We start from the raw sequence: 12,432 nt of genomic DNA, 5'->3' as shown, positions 1-12,432 counted from the left end.
TGACTACGAATTATATTATTGTTGCTGACTGTACATCTCTTTAAGATAATATTTGAGAAAACAATGATTGTACTGTCGCTAGTGGCGCTAAATAGTGACAGGAGCCGTTCGGGAACAGTGCCTGCCGGTAGTGGCAGCTCTAGTGGCAGGTCACGTGGCAGGTCTAGTGGCAGCTCTAGTGGCAGGTGCGTTCAGATACAGTAGAGAGGCACCTACCCGCCAATCCTGGGAGTAGCTTAAACCAGAGATTCTGTACATCGGCTAAATGATCAGCTGCAATAGTTCGGTAAAGTTGGAACGATATTGGCAGATTCGAACTTCGCGGCTCAATAAATCTTAAACAAAACGTTCTTACAACACAATATATGGGTCTATTTAACAGTGGTAAGGTAGACAATGAGCTACAACCGGATTTTCGTCCAAACAATATGTATTTACAGAAATACGGATAACATTGCTCCCTATGAGCAGTCCGCTCTCTGAGGAGAGCTTAGGGACCGTCTACAAAGTACAAATCGACAACGGATAATGTCAATAACTTCGCTTCCAAAGAGTGAAGAGCCACCAAAATCACTAAAGGCTTTTGGAATGTTATCATGGTCATACTACACCCCTTAGTTTGGTGAAATGTACCTAAGTCTATTTCTAAAGAAATAGGAATAACATTCAATAACTTTGCTCCTATCAACTGTACTACCACCAAAATCACTACACACTTCTAGTCTCATTATGGTCATTTTACAGGACTTAGTTTGGGGGAAAAAAAAATCATTATTATTAAATAAAATGCAATAACTTTGCTCCTATCAATTGTAGCGCCACCAAAATTACTATATACTTTTGCAATTTAATTATGGTAAAGGGTAAATCGGGACATTTCCCCAAACTAAGTGTTGTAGTACGACCATGACGACACTGTAGAGTTCTGTAGTGATTTTGGTGACACTACACTTAACTGTCACAAAGTTACTGAAAGTTATTCCTAATAAAAATAATTTTAAAAAATCATTAAAAACAGACTAAGGTACATTTCCCCAAACTAAGTCCAAACGGCACCTGCCACTAGAGCTGCCACTAGACCTGCCACGTGACCTGCCACTACCGGCAGGCACTGTTCCCGAACGGCTCCTGTCACTGTTTAGCGCCACTAGCGACAGCACAATCATTGCTTTTGATCATTTAGCCGATGTACAGAATCTCTGGTTTAGGCTACTTCCAGGAGTGGCGGGTAGGTACCTCTCTACTGTATCTGAACGGCACCTGCCACTAGAGCTGCCACTACCGGCAGGCACTGTTCCCGAATGGCTCCTGTCACTGTTTAGCACCACTAGCGACAGTACAATCATTGCTTTTGATCATTTAGCCGATGTACAGAATCTCTGGTTTAGGCTACTTCCAGGAGTGGCAGGTAGGTGCCTCTCTGCTGTATCTGAACGGCACCTGCCACTAGAGCTGCCACTAGACCTGCCACTACCGGCAGGCACTGTTCCCGAACGGCTCCTGTCACTGTTTAGCGCCACTAGCGACAGTACAATCATTGCTTTCTGAAATATTATCTTAAAGAGATGTACAGTCAGCAACAATAATATAATTCGTAGTCATACAAAGATTAAACAAGTCCTCAATTTATTTCCGTATTCCAGTTTATCGTAGCCGTGCACAGCATCTCGGGTTTACTTCCACGAGCGGCGGTGGCTGTCTCTGTACCCCGGCAGGCACTGTATTCGAACGGGACCTGCCACTGTTAAGCGCCACTAGCGACGGACAGAAGTGGCAGCTGCCAAGCTCCTTAGTGGCAGCTGCCGCTACCTGCCTTGACGGCTGCCTGTGACGGAGTGGCAGCTGCCGCTACCTGCCTTGACGGGTGCCTGTAACGGAGTGGCAGCTGCCGCTACCTGCCTTGACGGGTGCCTGTGACGTCACTTCCTCCTGCCAGCTGCCTTTTTGGGACTGAACCCTTACTGGTTTTCTTTTGCCAAAACACTAGCAATCATAGGGCATATTCGGTCCGTCAGATGCTATGTAAACGCAATATGGCACATCTGACCGAAGGCAGGTCATGAGAGTGTATACATTCACTTGAAACAGGAGCTACGAAGTTAATATTTATATACTGTGATTCTTTTTTCTAGGGAGCAGTGTCCACGGCAGTTGTTTTGCCTTTACAGCTTATAATGATTGTAAAAGTGCAATACCAGACGATCAGAAAATACATCAAAATCCCCGAAGCTTCCTTTGAGGACTTTATCACAGAAGGTATTTTTTTTTGCAAAGTAATTTTGAAATGTAAATGTGAAGTAAATAATACTTAAATATGTAATAATTTTCTTTTTTAGTCAAAGTAAAATTCACTATACCATCTAACGAAGTGGTAAAAGTTACTGATGACACTGGGACAGAAGTTGATGAAGATGTATTTGCTGATCTTCTGACGTCAAAGGACATATGCTTTGTCATCTTGGATGACAGTGATGGTAACCGATTTATCTTTGTGTTGCACAGGCTTGTAAAATTAGTTTTGTATTTATTTAAATAGTTGTGTGAACAGAGGTCACATATGCTCTACTGTATTAGGCAATTCAGCTAAACGTGCGTTTATGTATTCAGGTATTTCCACTAGCAATTCCTCAACCACCTTGACAGACACAACGTCCTTGTCCTCCTCAAGCAGAGAGAGTGACAGTGAAAGTTGTAACCCACAGAAACGGGTAAGAAGAGAAGAGGAGGTGTTGCAGTGTTCAGCAGCCAAAGACGTAAGATCATGTTTTGCACCTATCAGATTGATGCACTTTGTCTGTACTAGAGCCATCACAATACTTAAGGAAATACTTTACCATTTTGATACCAATGATAAATGTAGGAGAATTTTTTAGAATAAAACAATTAAAAATGTCATTATCACTATTTTTCAAGTTATCTGACATAGTGCATAGCAACATGTTCTTTTTGCAGAGCTTTAGAGTACATTTGTACAGTACATTAAGTACATTTACCATAAATTGAGAGAAATTATAAACCGTGAGTAAACTATTGGTTAGAAAGTTTTTCATTTTAAAAAGTTAAAACAGATCGTCTGACCCAAGTATTTTGATTAAATGTAACGCATGCTTTTTTTGTTTATTTTTAGTTTTACAACAAAAATGGCATACTCTTTCTTAAACATCAAGATATGACAAACTTGTTCTTGGCTTTGCATTTTAGACACACTGTCAGGACAGCATGGATAGCTTAAAACAGGCAAAGCCAGTACTGATTGTCACGCCCCTGAGGGGCGGAACCCCGCAAGTGACGCCGATTAACGCTAATCAGATCGCAGGATAAAAGAACCTAAGGAACAGAAGAACATCGCGAAGTATTGATAAGTATTGATTGAACACGCTCGATTACTTGGGACTTGGAAGGGAATATACGAACTGAGAATGAACACTGCTCCACGCCATCCGCCTGTCCACTGGACAAACTCTACGTGCCGGCACCACGAAGACGAGAGGTGATACAGTGGGTGCATGCTCAGGTCGGTACTGGGCATCCGGGCGTACACGCCACTCAGCTAAAACTAGAGAAAAGGTACTGGTGGCCGAACTGGCAACGTGATGTACAGAGGTACGTAGAACAATGTGAGGAGTGTGCTAGGTGTAAGTCGTCTCCGTTAAGTCCCGCAGGGTTGCTCCACCCTCTACCCGTACCGTCGCGGCCCTGGTCCCATATCTGCATGGATTTCATCACGGACCTTCCACGATCCATAGGTAAGACGACCGTCCTGACTATTGTGGATAGGTTTTCCAAAATGTGCCGACTGGTCGCCCTACCGAGACTCCCCACGTCCATGGAATTAGCAGACATCTTAATACATGAGTTGTTCCGCTTTACCGGTATACCCGAGAATATCGTGTCCGACCGGGGACCTCAATTTGCCTCCAGAGTGTTTAAAGAATTGACGACTAAGCTGCGGGTCTCCCTGAGCCTCACCACGGCTTACCACCCGCAGTCCAACGGTTTGGCCGAACGGACGAACCAAGAGGTGTCTAAAGCCTTACGCCTGTTATGTCGGAGAAAGCCTGCCGATTGGGCCACTCACCTGGTTTGGGTCGAGTATTCCCTGAACTCACGAATCAACCCCGTCACCGCATTAACCTCTTTTCAGTGCGTCTTAGGATTCCAGCCACCTCTATTCCCGTGGGATTCACCGTCAGGACCTGTCCCACGCGTGGAAACGTGGTACCAAGACTGCCGACGAGCCTGGCGGCTGGTGCAACGCTCACTACGTCGACAGGGAGAACTCCACAAGAAACAAGCAGACCGTCATCGGCGACGTGGGTTCCCGTATCGGGCGGGACAACAAGTATGGTTGTCCAACAGAAATCTGCGTATACCCGGGTGTAAGAAGCTGACCGCCCGTTACATTGGTCCATTTCGTATCCTGAAGAGGTTGGGACCTGTCACCATGAAGCTGGAATTACCCCGTGTTTATCGAATAAACCCCACGTTTCATGTGTCCTTGTTGAAACCCGTGAAGCACGGTACCGTGTCGGCTTCCCCGGATACGCCGGATGACCTACCCCCATCGGTGGCTGACGAAGGACCATCTACCAAGATCCGGACCATCCTTAACTCCCGTCGTCGACAGGGTAAGCTACAATACCTGGTGGAATGGGAGGACGACGCTCCGGATGAGAACAGCTGGATCCCGGCCGCGGCTCTTCGCGACCCCGACCGGGTCCTAGACTTTCATCGCACCCATCCTGATAAGCCGGCCCCCCGTCCTAGGGGTAGACCGCGGCGGAGACATCGGCCTCCAGGAGGCGGCCGTCAGGGGGGGGGTAATGTCACGCCCCTGAGGGGCGGAAACCCGCAAGTGACGCTGATTAACGCTAATCAGATCGCAGGATAAAAGAACCTAAGGAACAGAAGAACATCGCGAAGTATTGAGCCGATGATTACCAGCCATACCAAGCAATTTACTTGTCTGCCGTCTACCCTACCCTCCCGGATCTGCCTGTCTTACCTTTGTCTGTGCCTCACCTGTCTGCCTTCCCTCCTCAGTGTCCTCGTCATACCTGATCCTCCAGTTCCGACGTCCTCCGCCTTCCTCATCATCGTTCCCCTTCATGCCTGTGCTTCAGTGTTGGACAGCTCTTCCTGGTACCGACCCTCGCCCGTCTACCGATTACGATTCTCGCCTGCCAACTACAAGTTCCGTCAGCCATTCCCCTCCCCTGAGCGCCGCCTCGGGATCCCCAGCCCCGCCCGCAGCGTCGCCACTGTTCCTTCAATAAACCGGTTAATTCCCTGCATCCCTGGATCCGTGTCCGTCTGTTCCCCTCTCCGCCTGACAGAATACTTCGCCCTACAGATGGATCCAGCAGGGAATCTAGAGACCCGCGTAACAGCAATGGAACGACTCCTGGCATCGCATGCCTCCCAAGTGCCCTTACCTGACTCTCCTCCTCGTCCCACTGTTCGCCCACCCATCGCCTTGCCGGATAAGTACGATGGGAATCCGGACCACTGCAAGGGCTTCTTGATGCAGTGCGGAATATACGTGGAGGAACATCCGGATGAGTTCCGCAATCCCGGGGCAGAGGGGACCATCCAGCGGTGGGCCAAAGACCAGGCTTCAGGCTCCTGGATTGTAAACAGGGGAGTCGATCCGTGGCCGACTTTTCCCTAGAGTTCAGAACCATAGCCGCTAACCTCCGGTGGCCCGATGACTGCCTCCAAACTATATTCCTGCGAGCTCTTAATCCCGACCTGCAGGACGAACTGGCCCATAAGGGAGAGGCTCCCTGCTTCGACGACCTGGTCCGACAGGCGGTGAGAATGGACAATGTAGTACGGGACCGCCGACGGCGTCGTTCCCGAATGGAATCACCGCGTCATTTGGCGCTTCCAGCCATCGAGTCTCCCGAACCCATGCAAGTGGGCAGGGCCCCTCTTACTCCGACCGAGAGACGTCGACGGATCCAAGAGGGGCTGTGCCTGTACTGCGGTGAGGCAGGGCATACCATCCCCTCCTGCCCCAACCGTCCTGGCCGAGAGATGTCTCTACTTCCGGTAGGTGTGTCCTCTGTGCCGTCGCGACCCGCTTCCATGCTTACGGTGCCCGTAATCCTGGAGTGGGGTGGTCAGAGGCAGTTGGTGTCAGCCCTGTTGGACAGCGGGGCTGCAGGTAATTTCATTAACGTGCAGTTGGTGCGCCGTATGAATCTCCCTCTTCAACCTTTAGCACAACCACTTACCATCCAGGGAGTAACAGGTGAACGGATGGCCGACGGCGTCATCCGCTACCGGACTGTCCCACTCGGGATGCGTGTGGGGGCGTTGCACCTGGAGAGCCTGGAGGTCCTGGTATTGCCTAAAACAAGAGATCTCTTAATCCTAGGACTCCCCTGGTTGCGCCAACATAATCCCCACATCGACTGGGAGACTGGTGAGATCCTGGCATGGTCTAGTAAATGTACTAACAAATGTTTATCGATCCCATGTAAAGCTACTGCAGTAGAAAGCCCCGACCCGTCAAACCAGGGGGTTATCCCGCCGGAGTATCGAGAGTTCGCAGACGTCTTTAGTAAAGAGAGAGCCTTTACTTTACCACCACATCGGGAATGCGACTGTGCCGTTAACCTGCACGACGGAGCACTTCTACCTCGGGGTCGGCTCTATCCCCTTTCGGTTCAGGAGGAGGACTCTCTAGAGGCATACATCACTGAGGGATTACGGCAAGGTATTATCCGTCCATCGACCTCACCTGTTACCGCTGGATTCTTCTTCGTGAAGAAGAAGGATGGGGGGCTTCGACCGGTCGTTGATTATCGTGCCTTGAATAATGTAACCATTAAACGGAGAGAACCGCTTCCCTTGATTCCGACAGCTCTAGAGCATTTGCGGCAGGCAGTAATCTTCACAAAGTTAGACCTGCGAAGTGCATACAATTTAATACGCATCCGGAAAGGTGATGAATGGAAGACATCGTTTATCACCAGTAGGGGACAATACGAATACCGAGTGATGCCTTACGGTTTGGCGAACAGCCCGTCGATCTTTCAATCGTTCATGAATCAGGTACTGCAGGATATGATACATCGATTTGTAATCGTATATATCGATGACATTTTGATCTACTCTTCTTCCGAACAGGAGCACGTACGTCACGTGAAACAAGTTTTACAGCGGTTGCGAGAGCATTCCTTGTACGTAAAAGGTGAGAAATGCGAATTCCACCGGACACAGTTAAAGTTCCTGGGTTATGTAATCCAACCAGGAGCGGTGGCTATGGATGTGCAGAAGACCACCGCTATTCAAGAGTGGCCTCGTCCCCGGACACTGAAGCAGCTGCAACGATTCCTAGGGTTTGCCAACTTCTACCGACGCTTTATCCGAAATTTCAGTCAAATCGCTGCCCCTCTTACTTCTCTCACCCAGGGAAAGCCGTACCGCTTGCCATGGAGCCCCGCAGCGGAACGAGCGTTTGAAAAGCTAAAACATGCCTTTTGTATGGCCCCTGTGCTGCAACAACCGCAGCCCGAGCTCCCCTTCGAAATCGAAGTAGACGCCTCGGAGGCAGGGGTAGGAGCGGTATTGATTCAACGTCACCCTGAAACAGGACGCCGTCACCCCTGTGCTTATTATTCTAGGAAGCTGACTCCGGCCGAACGTAATTACAGCGTGGGGGATAGGGAGCTTCTAGCCATCAAACGAGCCCTAGAAGAATGGCGTCATTGGCTGGAGGGGGCACGGCACCCCTTCGTGGTGCTGACAGATCACCGTAATTTGGAGTACCTCCAGTCGGCCAAACGACTCACCTCACGTCAAGCCAGATGGGCACAGTGGTTCTCTCGTTTTGCTTTTAGGGTGAGTTACCTGCCTGGGGAGAAAAACATAAAAGCTGATGCTTTGTCTCGACAGTTTGATTCCCCAGGGAATGAGGAACGGAGTCATCCCATTCTCGACCCATCCTGTTTTATCTCCTCGATTACTTGGGACTTGGAAGGGAATATACGAACTGAGAATGAACACTGCTCCACGCCATCCGCCTGTCCACTGGACAAACTCTACGTGCCGGCACCACGAAGACGAGAGGTGATACAGTGGGTGCATGCTCAGGTCGGTACTGGGCATCCGGGCGTACACGCCACTCAGCTAAAACTAGAGAAAAGGTACTGGTGGCCGAACTGGCAACGTGATGTACAGAGGTACGTAGAACAATGTGAGGAGTGTGCTAGGTGTAAGTCGTCTCCGTTAAGTCCCGCAGGGTTGCTCCACCCTCTACCCGTACCGTCGCGGCCCTGGTCCCATATCTGCATGGATTTCATCACGGACCTTCCACGATCCATAGGTAAGACGACCGTCCTGACTATTGTGGATAGGTTTTCCAAAATGTGCCGACTGGTCGCCCTACCGAGACTCCCCACGTCCATGGAATTAGCAGACATCTTAATACATGAGTTGTTCCGCTTTACCGGTATACCCGAGAATATCGTGTCCGACCGGGGACCTCAATTTGCCTCCAGAGTGTTTAAAGAATTGACGACTAAGCTGCGGGTCTCCCTGAGCCTCACCACGGCTTACCACCCGCAGTCCAACGGTTTGGCCGAACGGACGAACCAAGAGGTGTCTAAAGCCTTACGCCTGTTATGTCGGAGAAAGCCTGCCGATTGGGCCACTCACCTGGTTTGGGTCGAGTATTCCCTGAACTCACGAATCAACCCCGTCACCGCATTAACCTCTTTTCAGTGCGTCTTAGGATTCCAGCCACCTCTATTCCCGTGGGATTCACCGTCAGGACCTGTCCCACGCGTGGAAACGTGGTACCAAGACTGCCGACGAGCCTGGCGGCTGGTGCAACGCTCACTACGTCGACAGGGAGAACTCCACAAGAAACAAGCAGACCGTCATCGGCGACGTGGGTTCCCGTATCGGGCGGGACAACAAGTATGGTTGTCCACCAGAAATCTGCGTATACCCGGGTGTAAGAAGCTGACCGCCCGTTACATTGGTCCATTTCGTATCCTGAAGAGGTTGGGACCTGTCACCATGAAGCTGGAATTACCCCGTGTTTATCGAATAAACCCCACGTTTCATGTGTCCTTGTTGAAACCCGTGAAGCACGGTACCGTGTCGGCTTCCCCGGATACGCCGGATGACCTACCCCCATCGGTGGCTGACGAAGGACCATCTACCAAGATCCGGACCATCCTTAACTCCCGTCGTCGACAGGGTAAGCTACAATACCTGGTGGAATGGGAGGACGACGCTCCGGATGAGAACAGCTGGATCCCGGCCGCGGCTCTTCGCGACCCCGACCGGGTCCTAGACTTTCATCGCACCCATCCTGATAAGCCGGCCCCCCGTCCTAGGGGTAGACCGCGGCGGAGACATCGGCCTCCAGGAGGCGGCCGTCAGGGGGGGGGTAATGTCACGCCCCTGAGGGGCGGAAACCCGCAAGTGACGCCGATTAACGCTAATCAGATCGCAGGATAAAAGAACCTAAGGAACAGAAGAACATCGCGAAGTATTGAGCCGATGATTACCAGCCATACCAAGCAATTTACTTGTCTGCCGTCTACCCTACCCTCCCGGATCTGCCTGTCTTACCTTTGTCTGTGCCTCACCTGTCTGCCTTCCCTCCTCAGTGTCCTCGTCATACCTGATCCTCCAGTTCCGACGTCCTCCGCCTTCCTCATCATCGTTCCCCTTCATGCCTGTGCTTCAGTGTTGGACAACTCTTCCTGGTACCGACCCTCGCCTGTCTACCGATTACGATTCTCGCCTGCCGACTACAAGTTCCGTCAGCCATTCCCCTCCCCTGAGCGCCGCCTCGGGATCCCCAGCCCCGCCCGCAGCGTCGCCGCTGTTCCTTCAATAAACCGGTTAATTCCCTGCATCCCTGGATCCGTGTCCGTCTGTTCCCCTCTCCACCTGACACTGATGATGATATGGTATTGGTACTGTTGCAAATCTAATGTGATAGTAATTTTGTTAATATCTAAGGTTTTTTGGGGGGTACAACCATGCACCGCACCATAACCTAGTTTTTGGTCTATAACTCGTCTTTTACTTATGTTTAGATGGTGTACAAGATTCTCCTCTCAAAACCTGGAGAGATAGCAGTGCTTACAGAATATGAGGAGACAGGAACAATTTGTGACAGCTCAAGAAGGCAAATGGTGAACATCCTTGCTGCACAAATGACAGAATCAGAAGGGTACGTGCTTATGTATTATCATGTATTATCTGTGCTTATGTATTATCATGCATGGTCTAATATGTAAGTGGAGTATATAATTTAGATATTTTTTTCTTAGGAGGATTCCACAGCGAATTACAAAGGAAAAATATGCTCTTGGAATAATCACTTTGTTTCCAGCACTTAAAGATCCTTTTTCAAAAAAAGGATATGTAAGTTAAAGTTTGTTGCTTTATCCATGTTTTATTTCTGCTCAACAGCTGTATTAAAATCTTAGAGTTAATATTTCTATAGGGTTTAGCTACTTTTTGGCAATTTTGATATTCAGGCAGACTTTTCTCTGTCAGGAGCATTTCTATGACAGTCAAAGTGGATCTGGCTTCTTGGCGTGGCGCATAAAAACCATTCAGTGAAAGACAAAGCTTCCTGTGAAGTCATCTCAACCACCAGTTGAAACAACTGGAGGCCCCACTCTTGATAGGAACATCCACCACCTTCAGTCGTCAGAAGAGTCCTTCCAGGAGGCAATAGCATTAATGAACCACATCAGTGACAGAGAGACTATATTGCTGAAAATGCACGAGACGTTTGAATATAGGCAGCGGCTTGTCCATAATCCTGAGACATCTGGTACAGTACTCTGTGTTCCCTCGGCTGTTAGATACACAGGGATTGGTAAGTTAAATGTTAAAGCTAAATTGTTGGTATGTCTTGTGTAATGTAGCCTTGAATGTTGATGTTTAGTGAATTTACTTGATTTGTATCTCAGATACTTCAAGACTTCAGTCTTCTCTTTGGTGATGAAATAGCAGTCAGACTCCTGGAGAAATGGCATACTTCATTCAAGGCAAAGGTGATTAAAGAAGCAGAGACCCTTACATGCACCCCCCTCATACAACGGCTACTGAGATCAGCCAAGGACCAGCAAGGAGAGCAAACGGTCGATTATTCTGCAGGTACTTGAAGTAGCTGAATTAATTTTAAACATTGAAGTTCATTATGAGCTTGCAAGCTAAGAATTGTCTGTTTTTTATCCTATTTCTTAGAGTGGGATAGTGACATGGCATCACTCCTTCTCTTGTTGCACATCTTGCCACCCCCATCTCATGGAAGGAAGAAAATGCAGAGGATCAGTGCATGCCAAGCTGTGGACCATGTGGTGACGTTTCACAAAGTATGTGGCATATCTTCCCTAAGCTTTCATATATGGCTTTTATTGGTGGAAACATCACTAATTTACAGTGCCTGTCTTTTTAGACAAGTCTAGATCAACAGATTGATTAGTTTCTTACTTTTACCTACAGTCCTGCAGAAGTTTGGATGAACACCTGAGGATGGAAGGACCTCGTCAGCCATATCTGCTTGCTTCAGGAACCAACAAACGGGCAATTAGCAACTTCTACATCGTTGTGGACAAGAAGCTTGTACCTTGTGAGGGAAGGACCACTTTGATGAACTTTTCAAGGTTCATTTTGTTTTTGGTGTAAAATATGATGAGTCGCTCAGCAGTTTGTACACTTTCCTCCAGACAACTGTGTACAGTATTGATGTCGGTGTTACAAAAGAGAGCCCAAAAGTTAAAGAATTGAGAGCAAAATTTATGAACAATGTATAAATGTTACATTTGCCATTCATTGCATGATATGCCTGGCACTTTGGTTCGACATCTTAAGCTGTTGCATGGTCTGTATCCTGGGAAGAAGTTTAATTTGGTATGTGCTCAGGATGGTTGTTTTTTACAGTTCAAAAGTTTTGCTGGTTTCAGGAAGCACTTGAAAGTTGTTCATAAACCAGGCACTGTCTGTGCCACATTAGGTGATAGGGATTCTGTTGATGCCACCTTAGACAATAATAACAGCCCCCAGCAGTCTGATAGCTTGGCTTTAAATGCAGGAAACAAGGTGCTCCAGCTTAAAACATATCAATAGCCAGCTAAGGAAATGTGTGCTTCCGTATTTGCCAAACTACAGGGTAGTGGGGTTGCCAACAGTGTAATTTTGTCTGTAGTGGAAAGCATGGAAGAATTAGTTAATGATGTTCACACATCTATTAAAAACCAGGTATTGCAGGTGGTCCCCTCTGAAAGTCCCAGCAGAAAGGCTGTAGAAGATGATACAGATTCTAAGTGGAGGAAATATTTTGGTGAGAAGTGGGGCGTTGTGGAACCCATTGAAATTAATTTAGGTGTGAGATATGATTCAAGAAAAGACAGAGTTTCTGGAATGTATGAACAGGTACCAGTCAAT

This window comes from Paramormyrops kingsleyae, chromosome 22, assembly GCF_048594095.1.
Source record: "Paramormyrops kingsleyae isolate MSU_618 chromosome 22, PKINGS_0.4, whole genome shotgun sequence".
NCBI classification, from domain to species: domain Eukaryota; kingdom Metazoa; phylum Chordata; class Actinopteri; order Osteoglossiformes; family Mormyridae; genus Paramormyrops; species Paramormyrops kingsleyae.
The sequence above is the reverse complement of the archived record's forward strand: the minus strand, read 5'-3'. Positions refer to the sequence as shown.